Genomic DNA, 11367 nt, shown 5'->3' on the forward strand with positions numbered 1-11367 from the left:
GCTGCTAAGGGCCTGATGACACAGATTTCATTGCTGAGTGATATTGCTTTGTAAGTAAATACCACAACTTCTTTATCCATTTTTCACTTTCTGCGATGTTGAACTTGTACTGTAAACGAGGTTGTTGTAAACAGAGCCGTTCCAAATTTTGGGGTGGCTGTGTCTTTTTGATTTTAATTTCCCTAAGCTATAGGACCATAAGTGGAAGTGCCCTAGGCTCTGTTGCTTTGTTTTTTAGATGTTTCAGGAAACACCATACACTTCTCCCGAGTGTCTGTTGGCAATTTACATCCCGCCCATCAGCATAACAAGGCTCCCAGTTCTCCATGGCCTGTCCTGCCTTTCTGGATTTTACACTTTTTTCAGATGGCCCTTTTGACCAGAGGGAAGTGAGACTTCATTGTAGTGCAGATTTCCTTTGCAAGTTTGCTTGGTTGGCCAAAAAGGGCGTATGCGTTTTTTCCTGAATATATTCAGGAAAAAACGCATACGCCCTTTTTGGCCAAGTGCATCATTGTGGACGTTCTGCCTCTTTTCCTATGCTTTCAATGCAATTCCAGTCTACCTCCTGAAATCGGTTTCCTGCAATTCTGCCCCGCTTTCAAGTCCTCTTGGCAGCCTTACTTCAGTCTATTTTTGGACGATAGCTGTCATTTATAACTCTGCAGGTTTGTGAATTACAGTGCCCCTGAGCTCCTTTCTTCAACTCACTTTCTTGTGAGCTGGCCGCAACACCGCAGGATGGCTTCAGGCCCTTATCTGGTTCCAGCACGGCACGCTGAGCCTTTGGTTATTTCCTCTTCCTGGTGGGAAATGAGAGTTAAATTTGCCCGTCCAGACACCTCCAGCTAGTCTCTCATTGGTTCTCGCTATTCCTGTTCATCTTCCGCAGAAATTGCAAACTGGGCCAAACAGGAGGTTAAAGGGGCTGACTCTCCAAGTCGGGAGAGTGTTAGTAAAGCGTCTGGAATGTTGCACCCGAGTACCATGGTACGAGAACTGAGACATATTTGAACACGTCTCCCGTTCACACGGATGATCATATTCTTGGTTCCACATGCATGTTTTAGCTGAAGGAAGAATACCTTAAACCTGGGTAGTTGAAACCCGTGGAATGGGTACCATGCGATATGACTTCAAAGGGTCTTCATTTGCTCACGAACCTCTCCAATCCTATCACTGCTGCGTTTATGCCCCTGTACACATGCTTGATTCTCTTTCGGAGACATAGCAATCCATAGGTTTTAAGATACTTAATAGTCAGGAACATTCTTAGGCGTTTAATATGGGGTGTTGAGTCCATTTCGTTGAGCAAGGAGTAGCTCTTGTCTATTCCATATTTGGCTTAAGGAACTTTATCTGTGCTCATTTCAATCTCTGGTTTTATGCAGCACCCCAACTCACCTTTACCCTTAAGCAAGCATAAGTTGGTTTTCTAAATTTGAGACCCTGTTCTGTTCTGTAATTCAGTTCCTGTGTAGCCAAGTTTACATTCCGTGTATTACTGATATCTTATGATGTTTCTTTTTCTGTGTGACTTATTTCAGTTAGAATCATCATACCTGAATCCACTCATTGTGCTGTTAAGGGCCTGATGACACAGATTTCATTGCTGAGTGATATTGCTTTGTAAGTAAATACCACAACTTCTTTATCCATTTTTCACTTTCTGCGATGTTGAACTTGTACTGTAAACGAGGTTCTTGTAAACAGAGCCATTCCAAACTTTGGGGTGGCTGTGTCTTTTTGATTTTAATTTCCCTAAGCTATAGGACCATAAGTGGAAGTGCCCTAGGTTCTGTTGCTTTGTTTTTTAGATGTTTCAGGAAACACCATACACTTCTCCCGAGTGGTTGTTGGCAATTTACATCCCGCCCATCCGCATAACAAGGCTCCCAGTTCTCCATGGCCTGTCCTGCCTTTCTGGATTTTACACTTTTTTCAGATGGCCCTTTTGACCGGGGAGAAGTGAGACTTCATTGTAGTGCAGATTTCCTTTGCAAGCTTGCTTGGTTGGCCAAAAAGGGCGTATGCGTTTTTTCCTGAATATATTCAGGAAAAAACGCATACGCCCTTTTTGGCCAAGTGCATCATTGTGGACGTTCTGCCTCTTTTCCTATGCTTTCAATGCAATTCCAGTCTACCTCCTGAAATCGGTTTCCTGCAATTCTGCCCCGCTTTCAAGTCCTCTTGGCAGCCTTACTTCAGTCTATTTTTGGACGATAGCTGTCATTTATAACTCTGCAGGTTTGTGAATTACAGTGCCCCTGAGCTCCTTTCTTCAACTCGCTTTCTTGTGACCTGGCCGCAACACCGCAGGATGGCTTCAGGCCCTAATCTGGTTCCGGCACGGCACGCTGAGCCTTTGGTTAATTCCTCTTCCTGGTGGGAAATGAGAGTTAAATTTGCCCGTTCAGACACCTCCAGCTAGCCTCTCATTGGTTCTCGCTATTCCTGTTCATCTTCCGCAGAAATTGCAAACTGGGCCAAACAGGAGGTTAAAGAGACTGACTCTCCAAGTCGGGAGAGTGTTAGTAAAGTGTCTGGAATGTTGCACCCGAGTACCAGGGTACGAAAACTGAGACATATTTGAACACGTCTCCCGATCACATGGTTGATCATACTCTGGGTTCCACATGCATGTTTTAGGTGAAGGAAGAATACCTTAAACCTGGGTAGTTGAAACCCGTGGAATGGGTACCATGCAATATGACTTCAAAGGGTCTTCATTTGCTCACCGAACCTCTCCAATCCTATCACTGCTGCGTTTATGCCCCTGTACACATGCTTGATTCTCTTTCGGAGACATAGCAATCCATAGGTTTTAAGATACTTACTAGTCAGGTACATTCTTAGGCGTTTAATATGGGGTGTTGAGTCCATTTCGTTGAGCAAGGAGTAGCTCTTGTCTATTCCAAATTTGGCTTAAGGAACTTTATCTGTGCTCATTTCAATCTCTGGTTTTATGCAGCACCCCAACTCTCCTTTACCCTTAAGCAAGAATAAGTTGGTTTTCTAAATTTGAGACCCTGTTCTGTTCTGTAATTCAGTTCCTGTGTAGCCAAGTTTACATTCCGTGTATTACTGATATCTTATGATGTTTCTTTTTCTGTGTGACTTATTTCAGTTAGAATCATCATACCTGAATCCACTCATTGTGCTGCTAAGGGCCTGATGACACAGATTTCATTGCTGAGTGATATTCCTTTGTAAGTAAATACCACAACTTCTTTCTCCATTTTTCACTTTCTGCGATGTTGAACTTGTACTGTAAACGAGGTTCTTGTAAACAGAGCTTTTCCAAACTTTGGGGTGGCTGTGTCTTTTTGGTTTTAAATTCCCTAAGCTATAGGACCATAAGTGGAAGTGCCCTAGGCTCTGTTGCTTTGTTTTTTAGATGTTTCAGGAAACACCATACACTTCTCCCCAGTGGTTTTTGGCAATTTACATCCCGCCCATCAGCATAACAAGGCTCCCAGTTCTCCATGGCCTGTCCTGTCTTTCTGGATTTTACACTTTTATCAGATGGCCCTTTTGACCGGGGGGAAGTGAGACTTCATTGTAGTGCAGATTTCCTTTGCAAGCTTGCTGGGTTGGCCAAAAAGGGCGTATGCGTTTTTTCCTGAATATATTCAGGAAAAAACGCATACGCCATTTTTGGCCAAGTGCATCATTGTGGACGTTCTGCCTCTTTTCCTATGCTTTCAATGCAATTCCAGTCTACCTCCTGAAATCGGTTTCCTGCAATGCTGCCCCGCTTTCAAGTCCTCTTGGCAGCCTTACTTCAGTCTATTTTTGGACGATAGCTGTCATTTATAACTCTGCAGGTTTGTGAATTACAGTGCCCCTGAGCTCCTTTCTTCAACTCGCTTTCTTGTGAGCTGGCCGCAACACCGCAGGATGGCTTCAGGCCCTAATCTGGTTCCGGCACGGCACGCTGAGCCTTTGGTTAATTCCTCTTCCTGGTGGGAAATGAGAGTTAAATTTGCCCGTCCAGACACCTCCAGCTAGTCTCTCATTGGTTCTCGCTATGCCTGTTCATCTTCCGCAGAAATTGCAAACTGGGCCAAACAGGAGGTTAAAGGGACTGACTCTCCAAGTCGGGAGAGTGTTAGTAAAGCGTCTGGAATGTTGCACCCGAGTACCAGGGTACGAAAACTGAGACATATTTGAACACGTCTCCCGATCACATGGTTGATCATACTCTGGGTTCCACATGCATGTTTTAGCTGAAGGAAGAATACCTAAAACCTGGGTAGTTGAAACCCGTGGAATGGGTACCATGCAGTATGACTTCAAAGGGTCTTCATTTGCTCACCGAACCTCTCCAATCCTATCACTGCTTCGTTTATGCCCCTGTACACATGCTTGATTCCCCTTCGGAGACATAGCAATCCATAGGTTTTAAGATACTTACTAGTCAGGTACATTCTTAGGCGTTTAATATGCGGTGTTGAGTCCATTTCGTTGAGCAAGGAGTAGCTCTTGTCTATTCCATATTTGGCTTAAGGAACTTTATCTGTGCTCATTTCAATCTCTGGTTTTATGCAGCACCCCAACTCACCTTTACCCTTAAGCAAGCATAAGTTGGTTTTCTAAATTTGAGACCCTGTTCTGTTCTGTAATTCAGTTCCTGTGTAGCCAAGTTTACATTCCGTGTATTACTGATATCTTATGATGTTTCTTTTTCTGTGTGACTTACTTCAGTTAGAATCATCATACCTGAATCCACTCATTGTGCTGCTAAGGGCCTGATGACACAGATTTCATTGCTGAGTGATATTGCTTTGTAAGTAAATACCACAACTTCTTTATCCATTTTTCACTTTCTGCGATGTTGAACTTGTACTGTAAACGAGGTTGTTGTAAACAGAGCCATTCCAAACTTTGGGGTGGCTGTGTCTTTTTGATTTTAATTTCCCTAAGCTATAGGACCATAAGTGGAAGTGCCCTAGGCTCTGTTGCTTTGTTTTTTAGATGTTTCAGGAAACACCATACACTTCTCCCGAGTGTCTGTTGGCAATTTACATCCCGCCCATCAGCATAACAAGGCTCCCAGTTCTCCATGGCCTGTCCTGCCTTTCTGGATTTTACACTTTTTTCAGATGGCCCTTTTGACCAGAGGGAAGTGAGACTTCATTGTAGTGCAGATTTCCTTTGCATGTTTGCTTGGTTGGCCAAAAAGGGCGTATGCGTTTTTTCCTGAATATATTCAGGAAAAAACGCATACGCCCTTTTTGGCCAAGTGCATCATTGTGGACGTTCTGCCTCTTTTCCTATGCTTTCAATGCAATTCCAGTCTACCTCCTGAAATCGGTTTCCTGCAATTATGCCCCGCATTCAAGTCCTCTTGGCAGCCTTACTTCAGTGTATTTTTGGACGATAGCTGTCATTTCTAACTCTGCAGGTTTGTGAATTACAGTGCCCCTGAGCTCCTTTCTTCAACTCGCTTTCTTGTGAGCTGGCCGCAACATCGCAGGATGGCTTCAGGCCCTTATCTGGTTCCGGCACGGCACGCTGAGCCTTTGGTTATTTCCTCTTCCTGGTGGGAAATGAGAGTTAAATTAGCCCGTCCAGACACCTCCAGCTAGTCTCTCATTGGTTCTCGCTATTCCTGTTCATCTTCCGCAGAAATTGCAAACTGGGCCAAACAGGAGGTTAAAGGCGCTGACTCTCCAAGTCGGGAGAGTGTTAGTAAAGCGTCTGGAATGTTGCACCCGAGTACCAGGGTACGAAAACTGAGACATATTTGAACACGTCTCCCGTTCACACGGATGATCATACTCTTGGTTCCACATGCATGTTTTAGCTGAAGGAAGAATACCTTAAACCTGGGTAGTTGAAACCCGTGGAATGGGTACCATGCAATATGACTTCAAAGGGTCTTCATTTGCTCACGAACCTCTCCAATCCTATCACTGCTGCGTTTATGCCCCTGTACACATGCTTGATTCTCTTTCGGAGACATAGCAATCCATAGGTTTTAAGATACTCAATAGTCAGGAACATTCTTAGGCGTTTAATATGGGGTGTTGAGTCCATTTCGTTGAGCAAGGAGTAGCTCTTGTCTATTCCATATTTGGCTTAAGGAACTTTATCTGTGCTCATTTGAATCTCTGGTTTTATGCAGCACCCCAACTCACCTTTACCCTTAAGCAAGCATAAGTTGGTTTTCTAAATTTGAGACCCTGTTCTGTTCTGTAATTCAGTTCCTGTGTAGCCAAGTTTACATTCCGTGTATTACTGATATCTTATGATGTTTCTTTTTCTGTGTGACTTATTTCAGTTAGAATCATCATACCTGAATCCACTCATTGTGCTGCTAAGGGCCTGATGACACAGATTTCATTGCTGAGTGATATTGCTTTGTAAGTAAATACCACAACTTCTTTCTCCATTTTTCACTTTCTGCGATGTTGAACTTGTACTGTAAACGAGGTTCTTGTAAACAGAGCCGTTCCAAACTTTGGGGTGGCTGTGTCTTTTTGATTTTAATTTCCCTAAGCTATAGGACCATAAGTGGAAGTGCCCTAGGTTCTGTTGCTTTGTTTTTTAGATGTTTCAGGAAACACCATACACTTCTCCCGAGTGGTTGTTGGCAATTTACATCCCGCCCATCAGCATAACAAGGCTCCCAGTTCTCCATGGCCTGTCCTGCCTTTCTGGATTTTACACTTTTTTCAGATGGCCCTTTTGACCGGGGGGAAGTGAGACTTCATTGTAGTGCAGATTTCCTTTGCAAGCTTGCTTGGTTGGCCAAAAAGGGCGTATGCGTTTTTTCCTGAATATATTCAGGAAAAAACGCATACGCCCTTTTTGGCCAAGTGCATCATTGTGGACGTTCTGCCTCTTTTCCTATGCTTTCAATGCAATTCCAGTCTACCTCCTGAAATCGGTTTCCTGCAATTCTGCCCCGCTTTCAAGTCCTCTTGGCAGCCTTACTTCAGTCTATTTTTGGACGATAGCTGTCATTTATAACTCTGCAGGTTTGTGAATTACAGTGCCCCTGAGCTCCTTTCTTCAACTCGCTTTCTTGTGACCTGGCCGCAACACCGCAGGATGGCTTCAGGCCCTAATCTGGTTCCGGCACGGCACGCTGAGCCTTTGGTTAATTCCTGTTCCTGGTGGGAAATGAGAGTTAAATTTGCCCGTCCAGACACCTCCAGCTAGTCTCTCATTGGTTCTCGCTATTCCTGTTAATCTTCCGCAGAAATTGCAAACTGGGCCAAACAGGAGGTTAAAGGGACTGACTCTCCAAGTCGGGAGAGTGTTAGTAAAGTGTCTGGAATGTTGCACCCGAGTACCAGGGGAGGAAAACTGAGACATATTTGAACACGTCTCCCGTTCACATGGTTGATCATACTCTGGGTTCCACATGCATGTTTTAGCTGAAGGAAGAATACCTTAAACCTGGAGAGTTGAGACCCGTGGAATGGGTACCATGCAATATGACTTCAAAGGGTCTTCATTTGCTCACCGAACCTCTCCAATCCTATCACTGCTGCGTTTATGCCCCTGTACACACGCTTGATTCTCTTTCGGAGACATAGCAATCCATAGGTTTTAAGATACTTACTAGTCAGGTACATTCTTAGGCGTTTAATATGGGGTGTTGAGTCCATTTCGTTGAGCAAGGAGTAGCTCTTGTCTATTCCATATTTGGCTTAAGGAACTTTATCTGTGCTCATTTCAATCTCTGGTTTTATGCAGCACCCCAACTCTCCTTACCCTTAAGCAAGAATAAGTTGGTTTTCTAAATTTGAGACCCTGTTCTGTTCTGTAATTCAGTTCCTGTGTAGCCAAGTTTACATTCCGTGTATTACTGATATCTTATGATGTTTCTTTTTCTGTGTGACTTATTTCAGTTAGAATCATCATACCTGAATCCACTCATTGTGCTGCTAAGGGCCTGATGACACAGATTTCATTGCTGAGTGATATTGCTTTGTAAGTAAATACCACAACTTCTTTATCCATTTTTCACTTTCTGCGATGTTGAACTTGTACTTTAAACGAGGTTCTTGTAAACAGAGCCGTTCCAAATTTTGGGGTGGCTGTGTCTTTTTGATTTTAATTTCCCTAAGCTATAGGACCATAAGTTGCAGTGCCCTAGGCTCTGTTGCTTTGTTTTTTAGATGTTTCAGGAAACACCATACACTTCTCCCGAGTGTCTGTTGGCAATTTACATCCCGCCCATCAGCATAACAAGGCTCCCAGTTCTCCATGGCCTGTCCTGCCTTTCTGGATTTTACACTTTTTTCAGATGGTCCTTTTGACCAGAGGGAAATGAGACTTCATTGTAGTGCAGATTTCCTTTGCAAATTTGCTTGGTTGGCCAAAAAGTGCGTATGCGTTTTTTCCTGAATATATTCAGGAAAAAACGCATACGCCCTTTTTGGCCAAGTGCATCATTGTGGACGTTCTGCCTCTTTTCCTATGCTTTCAATGCAATTCCAGTCTACCTCCTGAAATCGGTTTCCTGCAATTCTGCCCCGCTTTCAAGTCCTCTTGGCAGGCTTACTTCAGTATATTTTTGGACGATAGCTGTCATTTATAACTCTGCAGGTTTGTGAATTACAGTGCTCCTGAGCTCCTGTCTTCAACTCGCTTTCTTGTGAGCTGGCCGCAACACCGCAGGATGGCTTCAGGCCCTTATCTGGTTCCGGCACGGCACGCTGAGCCTTTGGTTATTTCCTCTTCCTGGTGGGAAATGAGAGTTAAATTTGCCCGTCCAGACACCTCCAGCTAGTCTCTCATTGGTTCTCGCTATTCCTGTTCATCTTCCGCAGAAATTGCAAACTGGGCCAAACAGAAGGTTAAAGGCGCTGACTCTCCAAGTCGGGAGAGTGTTAGTAAAGCGTCTGGAATGTTGCACCCGAGTACCAGGGTACGAAAACTGAGACATATTTGAACACGTCTCCCGTTCACACGGATGATCATACTCTTGGTTCCACATGCATGTTTTAGCTGAAGGAAGATTACCTTAAACCTGGGTAGTTGAAACCCGTGGAATGGGTACCATGCAATATGACTTCAAAGGGTCTTCATTTGCTCACCGAACCTCTCCAATCCTATCACTGCTGCGTTTATGCCCCTGTACACATGCTTGATTCTCTTTCGGAGACATAGCAATCCATAGGTTTTAAGATACTTACTAGTCAGGTACATTCTTAGGCGTTTAATATGGGGTGTTGAGTCCATTTCGTTGAGCAAGGAGTAGCTCTTGTCTATTCCATATTTGACTTAAGGAACTTTATCTGTGCTCATTTCAATCTCTGGTTTTATGCAGCACCCCAACTCACCTTTACCCTTAAGCAAGCATAAGTTGGTTTTCTAAATTTGAGACCCTGTTCTGTTTTGGAATGCAGTTCCTGTGTAGCCAAGTTTACATTCCGTGTATTAGTGATATCTTATGATGTTTCTTTTTCTGTGTGACTTATTTCAGTTAGAATCATCGTACCTGAATCCACTCATTATGCTGCTACGGGCCTGATGACATAGATTTCATTGCTGAGTGATACTGAATTGTACGTAAGTACCACAAGTTCTTTATCCATTTTTCACTTTCTGTGATATTGAACTTGTACGGTAAACGAGGTTCTTGTAAACGGAGGAGCCCCAAATTTGGGGTGGCTGTGTCTTTTTGATTTTAAATTCCCTAAGCTATAGGACCATAAATGGAAGTGCCCTAGGCTCTGTTGCTTTGTTTTTTAGATGTTTCAGGAAACACCATACACTTCTCCCGAGTGGTTGTTGGCAATTTACATCCCGCCCATCAGCATAACAAGGCTCCCAGTTCTCCATGGCCTGTCCTGCCTTTCTGGATTTTACACTTTTTTCAGATGGCCCTTTGGACCGGGGGGAAGTGAAACTTCACTGTAGTGCAGATTTCCTTTGCAAGCTTGCTTTGTTGGCCAAAAAGGGCGTATGCGTTTTTTCCTGAATATATTCAGGAAAAAACGCATACGCCCTTTTTGGCCAAGTGCATCATTGTGGACGTTCTGCCTCTTTTCCTATGCTTTCAATGCAATTCCAGTCTACCTCCTGAAATCGGTTTCCTGCAATGCTGCCCCGCTTTCAAGTCCTCTTCGCAGCCTTACTTCAGTCTATTTTTGGTCGATAGCTGTCATTTATAACTCTGCAGGTTTGTGAATTACAGTGTCCCTGAGCTCCTTTCTTCAACTCGCTTTCTTGTGACCTGGCCGCAACACCGCAGGATGGCTTCAGGCCCTAATCTAGTTCCGGCACGGCACGCTGAGCCTTTGGTTAATTCCTCTTCCTGGTGGGAAATGAGAGTTAAATTTGCCTGTCCAGACACCTCCAGCTAGTCTCTCATTGGTTCTCGCTATTCCTGTTCATCTTCCGCAGAAATTGCAAACTGGGCCAAACAGGAGGTTAAAGGGACTGACTCTCCAAGTGAGGAGAGTGTTAGTAAAGCGTCTGGTATGTTGCACCCGAGTACCAGGGTACGAAAACTGAGACATATTTGAACACGTCTCCCGATCGCATGGTTCATCATACTCTAGGTTCCACATGCATGTTTTAGCTGAAGGAAGAATACCTTAAACCTGGAGAGTTAAGACCCGTGTAATGGGTACCATGCAATATGACTTCAAAGGGTCTTCATTTGCTCACCGAACCTCTCCAATCCTATCACTGCTGCGTTTATGCCCCTGTACACATGCTTGATTCTCTTTCGGAGACATAGCAATCCATAGGTTTTAAGATACTTACTAGTCAGGTACATTCTTAGGCGTTTAATATGCGGTGTTGAGTCCATTTCGTTGAGCAAGGAGTAGCTCTAGTCTATTCCATATTTGACTTAAGGAACTTTATCTGTGCTCATTTCAATCTCTGGTTTTATGCAGCACCCCAACTCACCTTTACCCTTAAGCAAGCATAAGTTGGTTTTCTAAATTTGAGACCCTGTTCTGTTCTGTAATTCAGTTCCTGTGTAGCCATTTTTACATTCCGTGTATTACTGATACCTTATGATGTTACTTTTTCTGTGTGACTTATTTCAGTTAGAATCATCATACCTGAATCCACTCATTGTGCTGCTAAGGGCCTGATGACACAGATTTCATTGCTGAGTGATATTGCTTGGTAGGTAAATACCACAACTTCTTTATCCATTTTCCACTTTCTGCAATGTTGAACTTGTACTGTAAACGAGGTTCTTGTAAACAGAGCCGTTTCAAACTTTGGGGTGGCTGTGTCTTTTTGATTTTAATTTCCCTAAGCTATAGGACCATAAGTGGAAGTGCCCGAGGTTCTGTTGCTTTGTTTTTTAGATGTTTCAGGAAACACCATACACGTCTCCCGAGTGTCTGTTGGCAATTTACATCCCGCCCATCAGCATAACAA

This window comes from Stenella coeruleoalba, assembly GCF_951394435.1.
Source record: "Stenella coeruleoalba genome assembly, contig: scaffold_131, whole genome shotgun sequence".
Classification (NCBI taxonomy): Eukaryota; Metazoa; Chordata; class Mammalia; order Artiodactyla; family Delphinidae; genus Stenella; species Stenella coeruleoalba.